Consider the following 18422-nt stretch of genomic DNA (forward strand, 5'->3'; position numbering starts at 1 on the left):
GTAATAGTTGCTTAGCGCCAATAAAACTAGTGGGTTTTTTCCCTGCATTTAGACACAATATCATACATCAAATACAAAATGTTAATTCAGATTCCTTTGACAAATGATAAAATGCTTAAATGATTAAGTACGTTAATCCATTTATCTAACCTGTTTGCTATTATGGGTTTCACCCTCATCCATAACACAGTTGACAAGCGACCCTCTTCTGATTTGCTGGACAGAAATTTGAGAAGTTGAACTAGTTTTATTTTAACAGCAACAGAAATAAATGTGAAAGATACCATGTCCTTTCCAAGTTTGTGAAACCAGGAGGCCTAGTCTGCTAAACTTGATGATTTGGTATCCTCGAACCATGCATAATAAATTACATTTGAGTACAGTACATCCCCAAACATTTTTCACAGTGCCTTCTAACCTTTCCTCTGTTGGGAGTCCATTTCTATTGAGCTAAAATATTCTCTTACAAAATATCTCAAAGTTACTTTTTAAAGCACAGTGTCTGGTACCTTTCAATAGTTGTTTTCAGAACAGGAGACATACAAACATCCAGTGAAAAGTATGCTCAAGGTTGGTGTTTTCTTTTTTCAAAGAAGAAAAGAAGAAGCTTCAAAAAGAAAATTCAACATTTTGAAGTTGTTATCTCTATTCACTGTTTAGCATCATACAGTTTTTCCTAAAGGACTATTCTGAAAAATCATTTTTAGATGTAATCAAAATAGCTTCACACAGACCTCTCAAGCCAGCACTTTGACAAGACTAGTCAAGAAATATATTTGAGAGCATTTACCAATTGCCTGCACTGTATTAGACACTCTGTAGAATATGGAGAAACAGAGGTCCCTGCCTTAGCACTATATTTCTTTTTATTGAAAGTTACCTCTCCAAGCAGGTCTAGAAGACTAACAATTATCTGTTCCATTTGGATTATTTAAGTCTCCACAACTAAAACATTTTGAGGAGACATAAATGAGTCATTTCTTACACACTAGAAGGAAATTAAATTGTATTGGTGCCCTCATTGTAGCACATTAAAGGAACTGGTTATTCCTACCAATTCGATAATTAAATAAAAAATCAGTTTTTACAGTTTAAACAATAGTGTTATCATGTGACCACAAACAACCATTGTTTCTTAATCGCCCTTTTTATAAAAGGGCATTGGCTGCAAATATTGACTTCTGCTTATGCAAGACCATATTGGATATGGTTTCTTTCTTTGCCATGTCAGCAAGATGAAGGAATAGTTATGGCTTTTTTCCTCCCAATTACAACCTGATAAACCATTTCCCTTATTTCATCTTATATTATCTGTCTTTTCCTAGAGCATGCAATATCTACTGTACAAAGTAAATTACTGTATTTAGAGGGGCTCACACACAATTTAGAATAGCTAGCACAATCTAAACCTTCATCGGTGAAATTCGTTATACTGGCTTACCAATTTACCTCCACTTTCCATGTAGTATAAAATACCTAGGCAGAAGCAGAGCTAAAGTTCCCTCAGATTTTTTTTGCCCTATTCTATTTTTTCACCGCAGAAAGGTAAATGCTAGGTAGAAAGGGGGAAACGTGGAGCTGGAGAGTATACGAAAGCTCAGGTAGAAATCTGGCCTGCATTTCTATATCTTTATTTATGTTTTTGTCTCTATTATTGCCAGTTCCTCATTTATTTATGCATCTGAAAATTAGAAGAAAGAAAATTGATGTTGCATGCCCAATTGACTAATGTTGCAAATAGTAGGTAAAGACTGTATCTATAAGCTGGAGATAAATTGGATTTTCATTTTAAAAGAGTAATTGTATCACTGCATTCTTTGGAGGCTAGAAACAGAATCCAACTCTGGTTAATTTACTAAAAATGAAATACATGAAAAAGGTATAAAGTAGTTCCCAAGGGAAGGAGAAGCTAAAGGACTAGGACATACAAACAACAGGAAAAAGAATTATGCAGAGTGGAAGATTCAAGAGCAGGAAATAAAGTTCAGTCTCTTCAGGGCAGAACTTTGGAAACAAATTCCAGTTTTTAGATTTTTTTTTTTAAAATTACGTTCAACGTTAAAGTTCCTAGAAGCATGTCCCATGGCCAATCTTAAATCATATGTCTAACACTTAGCCAAGGGGATATGGATTATCTTCATAGTGTCAGCAATATTGCATCTAATGAGGAAGAGAGAATTTCCCCAAACAGATTCAGGATCTGCTGCTAGAAGATGGGAATAATGGACGTTCATGTGGCAGAACATATTTCTACTATGACAATTATTAACAAATTTATGAGTAAAATTCATACTTTCACACTTACTGTAACAGAAAATAGATTGACTTGTGTTAGTTCATTAGGGAGATGACTTTATCAGTAAATTAATTTGTTTCAAGTCAATACAGTATACCTATCTATACACACACACACACACACACCACAGAGAGTAGTCTTTTTGCATATCTTTTTTGCTCTACCCTGTAGATATTACCTTGCATGTTTTATATAGAGAAAAAGTAGATTCAAAGAGAATAAGGGGTAGGGACCAAAACTCAACCATCTTTGGTTTTGTTTTAACTTTTAAGTTGTTTAATTGTTGTAGGGGTTTATCAGTTTCCTTTTGTATTATAAGAAGGACTCAACCCTTATCAATATTTTTATATAACAATTTCTGTTTTTTAATCATAGTGTTTCAAATAAAATTTTACTTTCTTAAACAATGATTATTTTGCATAATTTGCTAGCCTACTTAAGAATATTTACTTAAAGTTAGTCTGTAACACATATAATCCTGTCACCCTAATGTCCCAAACTTGTATTTTCTAATAAACAACTTCTTTCCATCCATTTGTATAACGACACTTTTTCCTTCTGTAATTTAGCTTCTCCCTCTCTCCATGTTGTATTCCTGCAATTTTTAATAAAATGTATTATTATGAACTCTACTTATAATTCTAATTTTTCTTATGATTGACAATGTTTCCAGTGTCTATATTCATCTTCCCCTATTTTAGTTTAGGTGTGTGTATGTGAGAGAAAGAGAGCATGTGTTCTATTTATAATCCTGACACAAAACATAGGCCTTGCATACACTTCCCTGCCTGTTATGTTTTTCATTTGTTCATTTTCTTCTCAAACTCTCTCTGTTTTTTAAGTCTGAAGTTGGGAAAGGGATTTTTGGAGTGCTTTCAAAGATTTAACCTGACCAGATTTAACCTAAAGATGTAGGCGACTGATACAAGAACATGTTGAAGTTGGGGGGTATGCTCAGAAGTGTGGGTTCCCCAAACGGTATCGCTGAGACAGGAACTACCATGATTCGGGAATCTGAAAGATGCTTTCCTTCCTCCTTGACTTTTCACCGCACCATGAATAATGTTGGCCTTTCTCTGGGAATGGTGGTTCCCACAGTTTTTGTTTGTTCATATATTGTTTTGTGTTTCCTTAGGTAGTTTTCAAACATAAAAAAATTTACAGAAGTTGATATAAAAGGCACCTATATAACCATTTAAAGACAATTGATGCCAAAATTTATATATTTGTCTTGAGTCTCCTTTAAAAAGTTAATACAATGTTATATAAACTGCAAATAATTATGCCACTCTATTCTTTCATGTGTGTTCATATGTGTATATATATGCATATATACATATATACACATATATATTCCTATATTTATATACTTATATTATATTCTACGTATATAATGTGGGGTGACCAGATCAGATGGAGGCTAGCAACACAGGTGGTGAAAGAATTCACCCAAGACAGAACAAAGTAGGTAGAAGCTTATCGACTACACTGCAAGGGAGCAGTGGAAAAGACAGCAAAGGACAGACAGTCTGCCAGGAGGCAGTGATGGGGGCTGTAGTTATGAGGGGAAGTGAGGAAGTATTGGAATGTATGGAATATTCCTTTTTTGGTACCTGTGTCCTGTTTTAGCAGCCCATTGGTCAGGTATGGCCTATGGCTATTGAGAGGTGGGTCGCCTCATGGGCCTGTTTGCATTCAGCCCAGTGGTCGCTGTGGGCCCTTTTCACCCTACTCACATTTCCATTTCTCAAGCCTGTTGCCCCAAAGTGGCCTCCACATATAATAAATGTGTGTGTGTGTGTGTATATAAACATACAGATACATATTTTAATTATACATACATGTTCTTTCTTTTTAGGAATATAGTACTATATATGTATTTGAGCCTTGTAGAAGCACTGACAAAGAGTATCAGAATGGATTTAAAAAAACAAAACAAAACAAGACCCATCTATATGCTGCCTACAACAGACTTATTTTAGACCTGCAGATTGAAAATAAGGTGAAAGAGAACCATCTATCATGCTAATGGATGTCTCATTTATGTAATATAGAAACCTCTCTCTGTTCAGTGATCACATGCTATGTAGATCAGATTCTCAAAATGCATCAATAAAAAATCATCAGTAGAGACAAAATTCGAAGTTCAGATAGTTCAGTCTACAGCTTTTTTATGTCAGTAGAGGGGCATGTTGTTACAAAATGAAACCAGAATATAAGTTCCCTTTCTACAATGTAATCTTCATGGGGGTAATATTATGTCTACACATTTTTGCAGTCCTTTATGTCTTGCAGAGTGGACTTGAACATTTTTTTAACGTTTATTTATTTTTGAGAGAGTGAAAGAGGGCAGGCAGGAGACGGGGAGGAGGAAGGGGAGGGGGAAGGGGAGGGGGAGAGGGAGGCACAGAATCCAAAGCAGGCTCCAGGCTGAACTGTCAGCACAGAGCCAGACCCAGGGCAGAAGTCAGCCACTTAACCCACTGAGAACACAGGCACCCCTGGGCTTGAACATTTTAAAATGAAAGTAAACAGTGATTGTATGATTGCTTAGTAAAAATGGTCCATTTTGATTTTTTCTTCAGAGTTAAGATTGGGCTATCTGGGGACTTTTGTTCCTCTTAGTTTAAATCTAATAAGTAGATGGGGCACCTGGGTGGCTCAGCCAGTTAAGCGGGTTAAGGGCTGACTCCTGATTTCAACTCAGGTCATGATCTCATGGATCCTGTTGAGCCCTGTGTCAGGCTCCCCTGCTTGGAATTCTCTCTCTCCCCGTCTCTCTCTGCCCCTCCCCTGCTTGAGCTCTTTCTCTCTCTCAAAAATAAACTTCTTAAAAAGTCTAATAAGTAGAGACACATTTTTCCTTATACAATATTGTAACCAAATCCTTCTCAGTCTATGATGTGTATGAAATATTACAGCATATTCAATTCCTAAATACACTAGATCTCTAATGTATATTAACTGCTTATAATGTGGTATTCATTTTGCTTGCCTGTTCAACTGAGTCTTCTACTCTCTGATTAGAATTGTCATTCTACAAACCTGATTAAACATAAATACACTATAAAAACCAAACTAAAAAGCACTAAAATCACAAATGCTGATCAATTTCTCTAAAATTGAAAGAGAAGAAATCTTTCTCTTGGTCTTCTTGCTTTCAAAACATGGAGAATATTTTCTCTCATTTTAAATTTTGCATAAGAATTGCACTATTAACCACACTGTAGCTTTGTTACCCCTCCCCCCATCTGTGTTATTTACACTTCTGTGTCCTTCCTTAGCTATTAAGTAGTATTTCCATTTCAGAGGCATGGCTGTCTGGGCCTAGAGATATTAGCATCTTGCTATTTTCCTTTTCATGTTCTTGATGCTGAGCATTAAAGCAAATATTTGAAAAAGTGGAGGGAATGATGGAGTCAGAAGGAGCAAGAACCAGGTAGGAGTTATAGGTAGTGAATTTTGACTTAGTATGCAGAGCCTTTGGCCTGAGATTTAAAAAGGTCTTACCACCAAGGTATCTTACAACCAATGTTCTTCAAATTTAAAGAAGTATTCTTAACTGACTGATTTCTTACCCCCTCCCCCATTTTTTTTTTTTTTTTTGCACAATTCTTACTAGCACAATCTTTAGGTTGGTTCAATGAATTTCCAACACCTCTAAGTGTTAAAAATTATTCCTATTTTCAGAAAAGATTAAACTTCCACCCCATCTCATAAAATTAATGATACAGAAATTCTTTGATAACTTTTTAACAATCAATTCAATTTTCTATTGGCTTTCCAGAAATTAATTAATTAATTAATTAATTTATTTATTTATTTTTACTTTTCCATTGCCTGAAATATCAGGGGCATCTGGAAAGTATTTAATTGTAACAATTGAATAAATTCTCATTTTCTTTTGAGGCTTTACTTCTACACCATATGGAAATGTATAGCTAGATGATGTTACAGTTAAAATACCGTATTATAGTCTTGAAAGTTGCTAAGAAAGTGGGTCTTCAGTGTTCTCACCACAAAAAAGAAATTGCCAATTATGTGATGTGACAGAGGCGGTAGCTAATACTATGATGGTAATTATTTTGCAATATATAAATGTATCTAATTAATATGTTGCACACCTTAAACATACACAATGTTATATGTCAATTATATCTTAAAACTAGAAAAAATTATAAATTAAATAAAAAGCAAAAATGTATAGCTAAGAACAAAGATGATAGCAAGAAGTCATAGTCAATGGAGAACTAGTCAGTTGTAAGGGGAAAAAGCAATTTGGAAAGATGTGGAAATGAGAATCCCTGCTATGTGCAGGGATTCTCAGAGGTGTGAGGTGTCTCTAGAGGAATTGAAGGTTTGTAGGGAGTAATTAGTGCTCCTGGTATTTAGTACCTAGGATCCAGTGACAAAACACTATTGTAAAGCCTGGAACCATTCTACACAATGAAGAACTGTCCAACCCAAAATGGAACTGGATGTCTTATAGGGCATTTGATACAAGAGCACAGTTGGAAGGAGCAAAGAAAAGATTTGCACTGTATTCAGTATAAGAAGAGCATGCATAGTCACCTATTCCTCCCCATGTATTTGCAGAGGGGAAGGAGAATGTTAACATGTGTAGGTCACTCCAAAGCTACATGGTACCCTCTTAAATTGATGAATAACAGAAACCATAGGAGCAGCCTATCAGAAAGGAGCAGCTATCAGAAAGATAGCACAGCCAGGAGACAGAAAGGGAAAAGTCCACTTCCAAATTCCCATGAATTCAGGCTTCCAGGATTCTCAGTTCCCAGAAAGTAACTTGGAGTCTAAGCCAGTTTGTCACCTTCCAGGAGGCTATCCAGAGAGAGGAAGAGACCAAGGCTTCAGTGCTGCGGGGCTGAATGATCTGTAAGAATGGTGTGGAACTACTTCCTCTCTAGTGAGACTTGGAAGATTCCTAGGGGCCTAGATGGGTCCTAATGATCTCATGTGCCACGTAACAGAGTTCATAGAAGACCATTCATGTACAGAGCCAAGTATAGATATCAACAGTGACTGGGCCCAAGTATTCAAAAATCAAATGCAGAAGTGGATTTTCCCTTCTATTTTCATCAAACTAAGCCTAACTTTCCTAACCTTCTTAATGATTCCTTCCTCCCTGTTACTTCTGAGTGGTAGTACAATGGAACCTTTGAAATTAGAAGTGAGACCAGGACATGGAGAAGCAAAAAGGCCTAAGAACAGGAAAATAATCAAACATGGAATTGTGATTAGTGACTGAACACAAATACTTGAGTTTGATTATTTATCCTAAAGAAATTACATGAAAGTAGGTTTTGAGTGTTCTCCTGTCTAAAGGAACGGGAATACATGAAGGATTTAAGATTAAAGTGTATTGGAAAATTAGATTACTTATTTCCTATCTTTAGTTTCTTTTACTTCCTCCGCTTTAGTTTTATGGTAAAGTAATTGACAAAGCGTTTATTAAACACCCACTACGTTCAAGGTCCTACTCTAGATCCCCAAAGATAGAGTTGAGAAAAATACACAGAAGTTCACAAAGCAGTGACAGCTTAAAGGAAAATCCCTGGATATGAAGGCCAAATTCTATCCCTGCTCTGTTCCATATTAGCCATGTAGTTTTTGATACAATTCTTGACACTCTTGTGTCTCATTTTCCTCCATTATAATTTAGAGAAGAAAAGCATTTGGATGGCCTCTAATTGTATTGTTGTGAGACTCTACTTAGATGTAGTAAAATACAAAGTGGTATAAACATGTAAGGGATTATTATTCTCACTGTTCTTGAGGAACTTATAGCACAGTAGTATCTTAGCACAAGAAGGCATCTTAGAAATCCAATTCCATTTAAGAAAGGAGAAAAATAATCAGTGGTGAAACACAGATTACATATTCTAGATCTTTTACATATATTAGACAATACTATATTATTTTTAATGTTCATCATTTATGGTTATAAATTCTGACAATTTCTAAGGAATTTTTTTCTTTTAGGAAAAAAATAAATAAGTGAATAACTTACCACTAGGATATTTTAGAAATTTTTACCTATCAAATTAGTATAGGTAATAATAAATTTGTGTTCAATTTGTGTCCCAAAATAAATTTGTGTTCAATTGCACTGTTTGAATACAATATACACAGATATTATATCTCTATATTGAAGTTAAAGATACAAAATTTCAAATATACCTACCTTTAGTTATTCTATTTTAAGCCATCATATATGCACAGTCATTGCTACCCTTAACACTGACCTATCAGCAATCTGTATGCATTATCTCATGCTTTACAATGACCCTATAAGGCAGAATATTCTCTTTTAGTTAATAATGTTGTTATAATTTTCATTTTACCAAAAGAAAACTGAGGCTTAGTGATGTTTATTATCTTCCTTAGGTTTAAAAAGCTCATAAATGAAAAGGCCAAGTTTGGAACTCAGCTCAAGTCTCTCCTTTTAACCATGACAAACCTACCTCTCTTCAATTCCCCAGCAGCTTTGATCTATTCTGCTTTCAAATATATAAAAACACTTCACATTCTTTGACAAACTGGAAGACATGCAAAAGTAACATCAAATATAAATATATATTCATGGAAAGAAACGGAAACCCAATAAACCAATGCCAAAGTTACCAAATTCTGAACATTGCCAATTCAGCCAGAAAGTTAGAATGTAGATGGCCTCTTTATTATAAGAGAAAACTGAAATATTCAAGTAAGGGGTGTTAATGTTGTATTGGTCTCATGTATTGATATGAATCATAAAATGTTAGTATCCAAAATACAGAAAGCTTAAAAAACAAGCAATCCATGTACTATTATCCCATTTTAGTTGTACAGATTGTATATTACCACAACTTTGCTTCATTTAACTGTAATTTATATTTAAAATAAGGTTGTTAGGATTCAGTTCCTGTCAGTTACCGCATCATTTCCTTTATTTTTTCCCCTCAGAGACTGAAAGCATTACACAAAATAAAGTTATCTTCGGATTGTGCTAGAATGTATATAAGATTGCAGGTGGCAAGCCAATATATTATTCATCAAGTTCTTAAATAATTAGTCTTTTTCATTGATCTTTACCCAATTCTCTTCAATACCTTTGGAATTAAGGAGCATGGTTTGAAAATGTTTTCTGGAGAGCCAAGATCAACAATTTCTAGTTAAAAAATAGATGCATACATACTGTTCTCTGGGAATAGGTTTTATAATGCATTCATTTTTATGAATAATTTAAAACTTCCATTCTTTTTGTTTCTCTTTGCAGAGATTTTTTTTCCTTTGCACAGACACAAAGATGACCTTGATTTGCTTTCCATAAATCCTCAGCACGTTTCAGGGATTGTCTTTGAAACATATGTCTCATCTAGCTTCTCTACATAGTATTTTTACAAATTGAACAATGTGCCACCTTGAAAACCCCATACAAAGTACCTTGTATGATTTACTAGAGCTTATTCTTAGAGCTCACTAAAACTGGCCAAAATCAAAAGTTACTGTTTGATTCTGACGCAGATAATGAAAGATGCCATCCAACAATTCGTGTACTCTTACTACATCTATTAGAGTTTACTATAGTAAGATAGTTATAGAATTATATTCTTTTCCTAGGACTATTTTTTCTTGAATTTTGGTTCCTCCTGTAAGTACAACAAAATGTAGCTGTCTTATGAAAAGAAATTAAAGATAAACAGGTTGATTTTCTTTAGATATTATTTTGATTCTGCCTCATTTTCTCTAAGGTTACCTGTTTTGTCTCTGCTATAATTAATCAGTATGCAAATTACATTTTGAGTCATGTCTTTCATAATCCAGACTTCATGACTTTGCCTTATGTGACTATTTTCAAATTTCCATAAGCCAGAACCTCTTTGTGAAATGTTAACATTGGTTTCTTTGTTTCATCCTAATTATGACTTAGAGAACTGGATAGATGTTAAATCTTCATTTGTGATAGGCAATAATGAGTTTTTGAGTTGCTTTTATCCATAAATTGTAGCAATTTATTATTTTGCTTTTGTTCCCAGCTTGTCTTATACTTTAATTTCTTATAGCATGTTATAATCCTATTTCAATAAAATCAACACATCTGACTATGATTCCAACTAATATTTATTACTTCCTTGTTAAATTCTTTCACAAACAACAGAATGGTATACATTACTGAAATGTGAGAAGCCATCAAACTTATTCCATTCTATAGTGAGGTTCAACATGGTAATTTAGGTAGCAAGACAAGAAAAAATGATGTGAGGATAATAGATTTCAGGTAAAATTTTCTGCAGATGAAGAATGCCAGTATCATTTAAACTGAGTTAAATAATCTGAAACAAAGTTTCAAATTGATCTGGTTGTTACTACGAGTCTTAAATACAGTTTACCATGATACCTTATATATAGCGAATATTCAACACAATTGTTGGGTGGTTTGGCAATAGCTAGAAAAGTTTCCTTAGAAACTGGATCTCTAAATCCACATTTAAAGAAGCTGTGTATAGGGGCACCTGGGTGGCTTAGTCAGTTAAGCACCCAACTTCAGCTCAGGTCATGATCTCACAGTTCATGAGTTCAAGCCCCACATTGGGCACTCTGCTGACAGCTCAGAGCCTGGAGCCTACTTTGGATTCTGTGTCTCCCTCTTTCTCCGCCCCTCCCCCACTTGCTCGCTGTAACATTAAAAATTTTTTTTAAATAAAAAAATAAAGAAGCTGTGTATTAAAGTTTACTTTTAGTTTGAGTATTTAATTCTTAACTCTAATCTGTCAACACTATTTGCACCACAGTCAACACTAAATGATTTCAACACTAGGACACCATGAGCTCATTATATGACTTTCTACAAAGTATTTTCCTTTGTGTTTCAGATTTTATTAAAGTCTCCTTTGGAAAGAGTTGTATCAACTGATTTTTTTTTTTTAATTTCATTCAAATAGGTTTATGCAACTTCTTCAAAACTCAACTTCTCAGGCATTTTATGTATTGGTTATTTCTGTAAAATAAATTTTTTAAAAAAGCTTTTCCACTCTTTTTATTGTATTCATTGTGAGTCATAAATAACAATTTATCATTTATAATTCCAGTATCTCCTTCTATGGACTTCCTCATGACTCTCAAAGCAAAAGAACCAATGCACACATAATGGCAAACATTGAAAAGTATTTAAGATATTTCATTGCAAAATTAGATAAATGAAGTGGTGATGCTAATTGGCTATTAGAAATTAGGCTTTTATTTCTTTTAAATACAGTAAAACCTTGGTTTGCAAGCATAATTAATTCCAGAAACAGGTTCGTAATCCAAAGTACTTGTATATAAAGCAAACTTCACCATAATAATGGAAACTCAGATGATTTGTTCCACAACCCAAATATAATCATATAAAAATGATTTCAAGACTGTAATATAATACAACCTACTGGATCAATGGAATCTTTTTCTTTTCATGCAATTTTAACAAGGGACCTATCCAATAATACTTGTTTTTGCCTCTTTTGAGGATTTCACAGAAATGTGATGTTGCATTGTTGTTAAATAGACTCTCACTGTTACATCCTTATTCGGTGTTTTCCTACAAACCTCTAAGTCATTCCAAGACACAATCAGGCCACAGTTTTCAAGAATTGAGGGTTCCCTTGGTGACCCCATCTCAGGCTTTATCAGTGATCTTGAGGCAGTTCATGATGTGGAAATGACTTTTCCAATACTCTCAGAGGGTGAGGTTTGTTCCTTCAGTCACCTCGAAGCATCACTGAAATAGTGCTTTGGTATAAAACTTTTTAAAATTTGAAATCACCTGCTGATACATGGGCTGTACGACTGGAGTGGTGTTGAGAGGAAGGAACTTGACCTTAATGAACTCAAATTCCTCCAGTAAGTTGTTATCAAAGCCTGGAGGATGGACAGAATTATCCATAATCAGCAAGGGTTTGAGTGGCATAGTCTTTTCTAAAAGCTATTTCTTCACTGTAGGACCAAAGACCTTTTTGATCCACTCAATGAACAAGATACGAGTGACCCAAGCCACACTCTTGACCTCCACATAACATTTAACTGGCTCTTCTGCACCTTGAATTTCTTAAAGGCTGTGGATTCTTGGAACGATACATGAGCAAGGACTTGACTGTGAAATCTCCTCTTGCATTAGCACAAAACAAGAGAGTGAGACAGTCTTTCATGGGCTTGTGACCAGATATCGCATTCCCTTCTTCTGTAATGTAGGTCTTCTTTGGTATCTTGTCCCAAAAAAGCCCCATCTCATCACAGTTAAAAACTTGCGCCAGCAGGTAACACTTGGAATCCATGAGCTTCTGGAACTTGGTAGCTAATGTCCGAACTTACAGCCTCTCTGTGCCTCATAACACTATGGATACCACTTCTCCTCTTAGAGTTATCAAACCATCCCCTGCTTACCTTGAAGCCTTCTTCATTTTCTGTTGACATACCTGGAAGTTTACTTACAAGGTCAGTGTACAAGGCCTTTCCCTTCTTGTACAGAAAGTTCTCAGTCTGGTCACAGTATCACCTGCCAGTTGCTTCTCATTTATCCAAACCAGAAGCAACCTTTCTACATCTTCTAGAACATGTGGATGTTGCTTTGATATTCTTGTGAGTCCTTTTCCTACATCTAGACCCCTTATTTCTTTCTTCTTTAATGTTGTGCAAATGGTCGACACAGACTTATAAAAAATTGCAATTTCAGCCACTCAATACCTTGTTCATACTTCTTCATGATTTCCTTCCTAATTTCCACTGTAATCATCTTCTTACTGACTTTCTTTTCAACCTTTTTCTGCATGGGGCCATTGCATACACTCGCATGGATGTTGACTACAGTACAGTACTAATAAACTCTTGTCATATACTGTATTTAATGTAACTGGCCATAAGGCAGCAGGGGAAAGCATCTATATCTGCAGGCAGCCTGACCTATATTGGAGCAAAGCATTCCTAAGCTTACTCTTGTGTGGAAAAGCAAAGGACTGTCCATAGGTAACTTGAAGTGACAAAAAATACATGAGTGTAAGTTGTGGGCACCTTCCAACTTTCTGAAAAATCGCTGATCTCTGCCAAACACCACAGCCAGAGACCAAGCATCCAAGCACGAGAGACAATCACCCAGAATCCCCGAGAGAAAGAGAGAAAGAGAGAAAGAGAGAAAGAGAGAAAGAGAGAGAGAGAGAGAAGAACTACTGGCTCCATTGCAATGTGATGTTTGGCATCAAGTACTACTCATATTGCAAGACATCACTTGTTTACCATTTAAAGTTTATTAGAAATGTTTGCTCCTCTTGTAGAAGAACACTTGCAGCACAAGTTACTTGCAATCGAAGGTTTTACTGTATTCAACTTTATGATTGTTTTAGATTTACATAAAAGTTGCAAAGAAAGCACAAAGTTCCCACACACCCTTCACCCACTTTCCCATGTTGTTTTTTATGCCCAACTGTTCTTTGTTTTTTTATTTGTTAAATCTTTTATTAGTAAACAGTTTTTCTCCTCACTACCATTTCTGTTTTGTAAGTTTTGTTGTTGTTTTTTTTTTTTGGTTTCGGGAGAATTTAGTGGCTCATCACTTATATATAATACCCAGTGCTAATCCCAACAAGTGTCCTCCTTAATGCCCATCACCCATTTAGCCCATCCCCCACCCGCTTTCCCTCCAGCAGCCTTCAGTTTGTTCTCTATAGTTAAGAGTCTTTTATGGTTTGCCTACATCTGTTATCTTATTTTTCCCTCTCTTTCCCTATGTTCATCTGTTGTGTTTCTTAAATTCCACGTATTAATGAAATCATGTATTTTTCTTTCTCTGACTTATTTCACTAAGGATAGTACACTCTAGCTCCAACCATGTTGTGCAAATGGCAAGATTTCATTCCTTTGGATCTCTGAGTAATATTTCATTGTGTATGTATACCACATCTTTGTCCATTCATCAGTCGATGTGTATTTGGGCTCTTTCCATAATTTGGCTATTGTTGATAGCACTGCTATAAACATTGGGGTGCATATGCCCCTTCATATCAGCATTTTTGTTACATAGTACATTTGCCAGAACCAGAAACCAGTCTTAGCATATTACTATTAACCAAACTTTAGATGTAATTTGGATTTCACTAGTTTATCCATGGATGGCTCCCCACCACACACCTAGTTATTTAATATCAAGGATCCCTTCCAGAATGTGACATTCTATTTATTCATCATATCTCCTTAGCCTCATCTGATCTGAGATAGTTTCTTTAGTCACTGTTTTTTATGACACCGTTTTAAAAAGTACTAGGCAATTACTTTGTAGAATGTTCTCAATTTGGGTTTATGTGATGTTTTCCTCAGAATTAGACTGGTGTTATGGATTTAGAGAAAGAATATATCACAGAGGTGAAATACTCTTTTCATCCTATCAGTGATATATGGCATCAACATGAGTTACCACTGGTAATGTTACCTTGGTCACTTACTTTACATAGTGTTTGCTAGGTTTTTCCATTATAAAGGTAATCCTTATTTGCATAGTCTATTTTTTTGGGAACAAGCTACCAAATGTAGCCCAAACTCAAGGAAGCAGAGAGTTGTTTATGTTCTAAATACTGGCAGAGACAGTATCTTGACAAATTATTTGGAATTGTTCCATAAGGAAGATTTATCTCTTCTCTCTCATTTAAATATGAATCCTGGTTTTCATGGAGCAAAACACTAAATCTGGCAAAGTAAGGAGAAAGAAAGGAACATTTTGAGAGAGGAAGAAAAAATCCTTAGAAAGTGTGTTTTTCTTTGAAATTCTCAACAGGTACAAAAAAGGATTTGGAAACTAGATTCTAGTGTTTTGTAATAATAGCTCATAGGAGAAAAAGAAAAAAGGGGACAGGACATTAAGATCACCATCACAGTTCTTAAACATCCATGCATACACCAACTATGGCCTTTAAGTATTTTTAAAGAAGGATAAAAGAACTTACATGTCAAAATACCTCAAAAATATTGTGTTTTCAGGTCATTTTCTCTATGAAAAATGTCAACATTTAGTCATCCATCAGGTTCCAGTAACATCTGGTATGCATCCTAATGCACACTGTTGAGAATTCCATCTTCCTTCTACAAACCTTTGCCAAGACAGACTGCTTAACTATCCTTATCTATTCCAAACTACACATCCTTTGGAGGATTTATTGTATTCACAGTCCTATACCAAACTCCAAAATGTCATCTAGCATTATCTCAGAATCAAGGGAACACACACAAGACAGAGAATATCAAACACTTCATTTACTTTCTAGATCAGTTGTAGACCTAAATAGGACAAAACTTTTTGTTTCTTTGGCACCTACATTTTTAAAGGAAAAATGGTTGGAGAGAATTAGTAGCAGAAAACAAAGCATCAATTATACATGCAGGTCTCTCATTTTACAAACTGGGAGCTGAGTGTTAGACAAGGGACTATGACTAGGAAAGATGCAGAACTGAGATTAGAAAACAGCTCTTCTTATAATCCACAATCCTTAAGCAAAATAAATGTGTTACAAAGTAAGACTTTTATTATATCAAACAATTTGAGCACTACAATAGGCAATGTTTTATCAGCCACTATGAGAATTTGTCCAATTAGTGAAGTAGAGGAAAATAACTTAGGTACTATGGTGATGTTTGCAAACGTTTTCAATTGTCTTTCAGTTCAAAGGAATGAGGGATTAAGTTAAATGGTGGTCAGCAGACTGAAAGGATTTCACACTCTCTACAAAGTGAGTAAATTACACTTTTGAGATACCTGCCTGAAGAGGAACAAATTCAGCATAATGATTATTATACTCAGTCCTTTGCTTCAAGCAGGTTCAGCTGCTTTGGCTTTATTTTTGCACTATATTTTTATTGTGTAATAAAATAAGTTTTCATTTGCATACTTTCCCCAAACATCCTCGCTGCAGTGAATGTTCTTTTCTCTCTCTCCTATCAAGTAATCATATTCAGTCAACAGCAAAAGACATCAGAAAACTCAACTTCTCAACCTCAAAGACCTTCAGCAAGAATTAAAGGTTATGCATTAATTCCAGGAAAGGCAAATTGATTTTAAGGTCCTTATTAACCAGGTGAGACAGGAAATGCATTATTCTTGATGACAAATGCATAATGGTTTAGGATCTCTTCCTACACTATGCTTTGGGGATTCTTCCACAGAACTACATAGACTGAACATTTTACTTCTATTTATTCATCAGTCACAAAAATCATTGCTCAACCAAATGAGAGTTTAAACATGTAATTTAGGTTTAACCTGTAAGGTCCCTCTGCCTTCTTCCTCCCAGTCATGTTTTTAAGTTACAGGGTTTTTACAGGCATTTACAACTTAGCTCTAAGAGGGTCTTCAGATCTTTATGGGCATGGTAACGATTTCAAAGCCAGGAATCCTGAGAGATTTGATACATGCAGAAAACAAAAAAGGTCCACCCAGGTGCAATTGAGTGAGCCAAGGGACCCGCCGTCCCATGCATCGGTTCACAGTTTAAAGCCAGGGGACAGTGTCTCTCTGGAAGAAAGAACACATTCTAGGAAAGATAGAGATCAGGACAAAATGCCAATCCTCTTAAAAGTATGAGGGCTGTAGCCCGTTCAATTTAAACCCCATGCTCTGGTTCAGTTGTCTTCACTTGACCGAAGTGGGGCTGGGGAAAGAAAAAGAGGTTGAGGAAGAGTTGAGGGAATGGGTTTTAGTCAGAAAATACCAGACAGGCAATCTGGCAAAAAGTATTTCACTCTTGTCTTGGCTGATTTAAGAAAAAATAGTGCCAGAGTCGAAAAAGGCAGCATGTGTGGTATTGAATAAGGACTGATGTTAACAGTCACTTAACCATCAGAGACCTATTAGCCCCAATAGGCCTGTGGACTGTATCCATTATTTCTTTAGTCCTCTAAGAGAATCCCCATCATATACTAGAGGGTGAAGGTGATGAGCAGTCTCTGGGCAATCATTCATTTAGCAAAGCATGTCCTGGACTCTTTGAATTTTAGGTAGGTGGAAATGAAGATATAATCATAACAGTAACCACCATTCACTCTGGTCAGTGGCTCAGAGCTTCATCTTGGCACCACCAAATGAACTGAAACAAAAAGCCAAATGAATCATCTGACTGCATTTTAAACACACTGTGCTATCTTAAGTAGAAACTGTTTAGGTTAAACTGCTCTCCCAATGTTATCTTCAAGGAATGCATAAATCTATTTTCCTCCTATGCTTGAAATTGATTAATGTTGAAATACAGCCATTCATCTTCAAGACTGAGTATACTTAGAAACCGAAAGCTTTTCAAGTTAAGATTCAAAACTTAATGGGGGGTGTTTTCTGCTCTAACGGTGTATCCAATTTTCCTGGCTATAGCTTTATCATCATCAAAACTGTCTATACTTGAGTGAATATTGTACAAAGACAGTTAGTCACTTGCATAGTTTCTCCCTTTAAGAGCTGGCAAAATAGAAACAATAGGAAGTGTGCATGTGAACAGATTACTATGGTAATTCAAACAGCACACTATGTGTCAGTTATTTCAAAACAAGTCTTAAGAATATACATTTGTGGGGTGCCTGGGTGGCTCAGTTGGTTATGCGTAGGACTCCTGATTTCACCTCAGGTCATGATCCCAGGGTCATGGGATGGAACCCCTCGTGGGGCTCCACACTCAGCATGTATCTTGCTTAAGATTCTCTCTCCCTGCTCCCCACCTCTACCACCTCCCCCACTCATGCCCTCCCACTTTCTAAAAAAACCCAAAAAATTTAAAAAAATAATATGCACTTATATAATTCACAGACTTCCCGAAGCTTGGCACATTTTCTCCCATTGTAGTTATCAGCACATCTTTCCACTAACCTGCCCACACTAGAAGGCTAAGAATAATTGTAGGCTTTCTTTGCCTAACTTCTCATATGTAACCATTAACTCTGCCCTATTGACTAAAGTACCTAGAAAGCTTTTCAGCCAATCTCAACTTCTACTTCCATTGTCTTAGCCTATGCCCTTATTTCTCTTTTGGAGTTCTTTAATATCTTTCTTCTTTCTCAGGCTCCCTACACTCAATCTATCTACAATACAACCAGAGCAAAGTTTCTAAAATAAAGGATTGTTTGACTT

Source organism: Panthera pardus, unplaced genomic scaffold (genome assembly GCF_024362965.1).
Source record: "Panthera pardus isolate Hobbes unplaced genomic scaffold, ASM2436296v1 HiC_scaffold_10, whole genome shotgun sequence".
NCBI classification, from domain to species: Eukaryota; Metazoa; Chordata; class Mammalia; order Carnivora; family Felidae; genus Panthera; species Panthera pardus.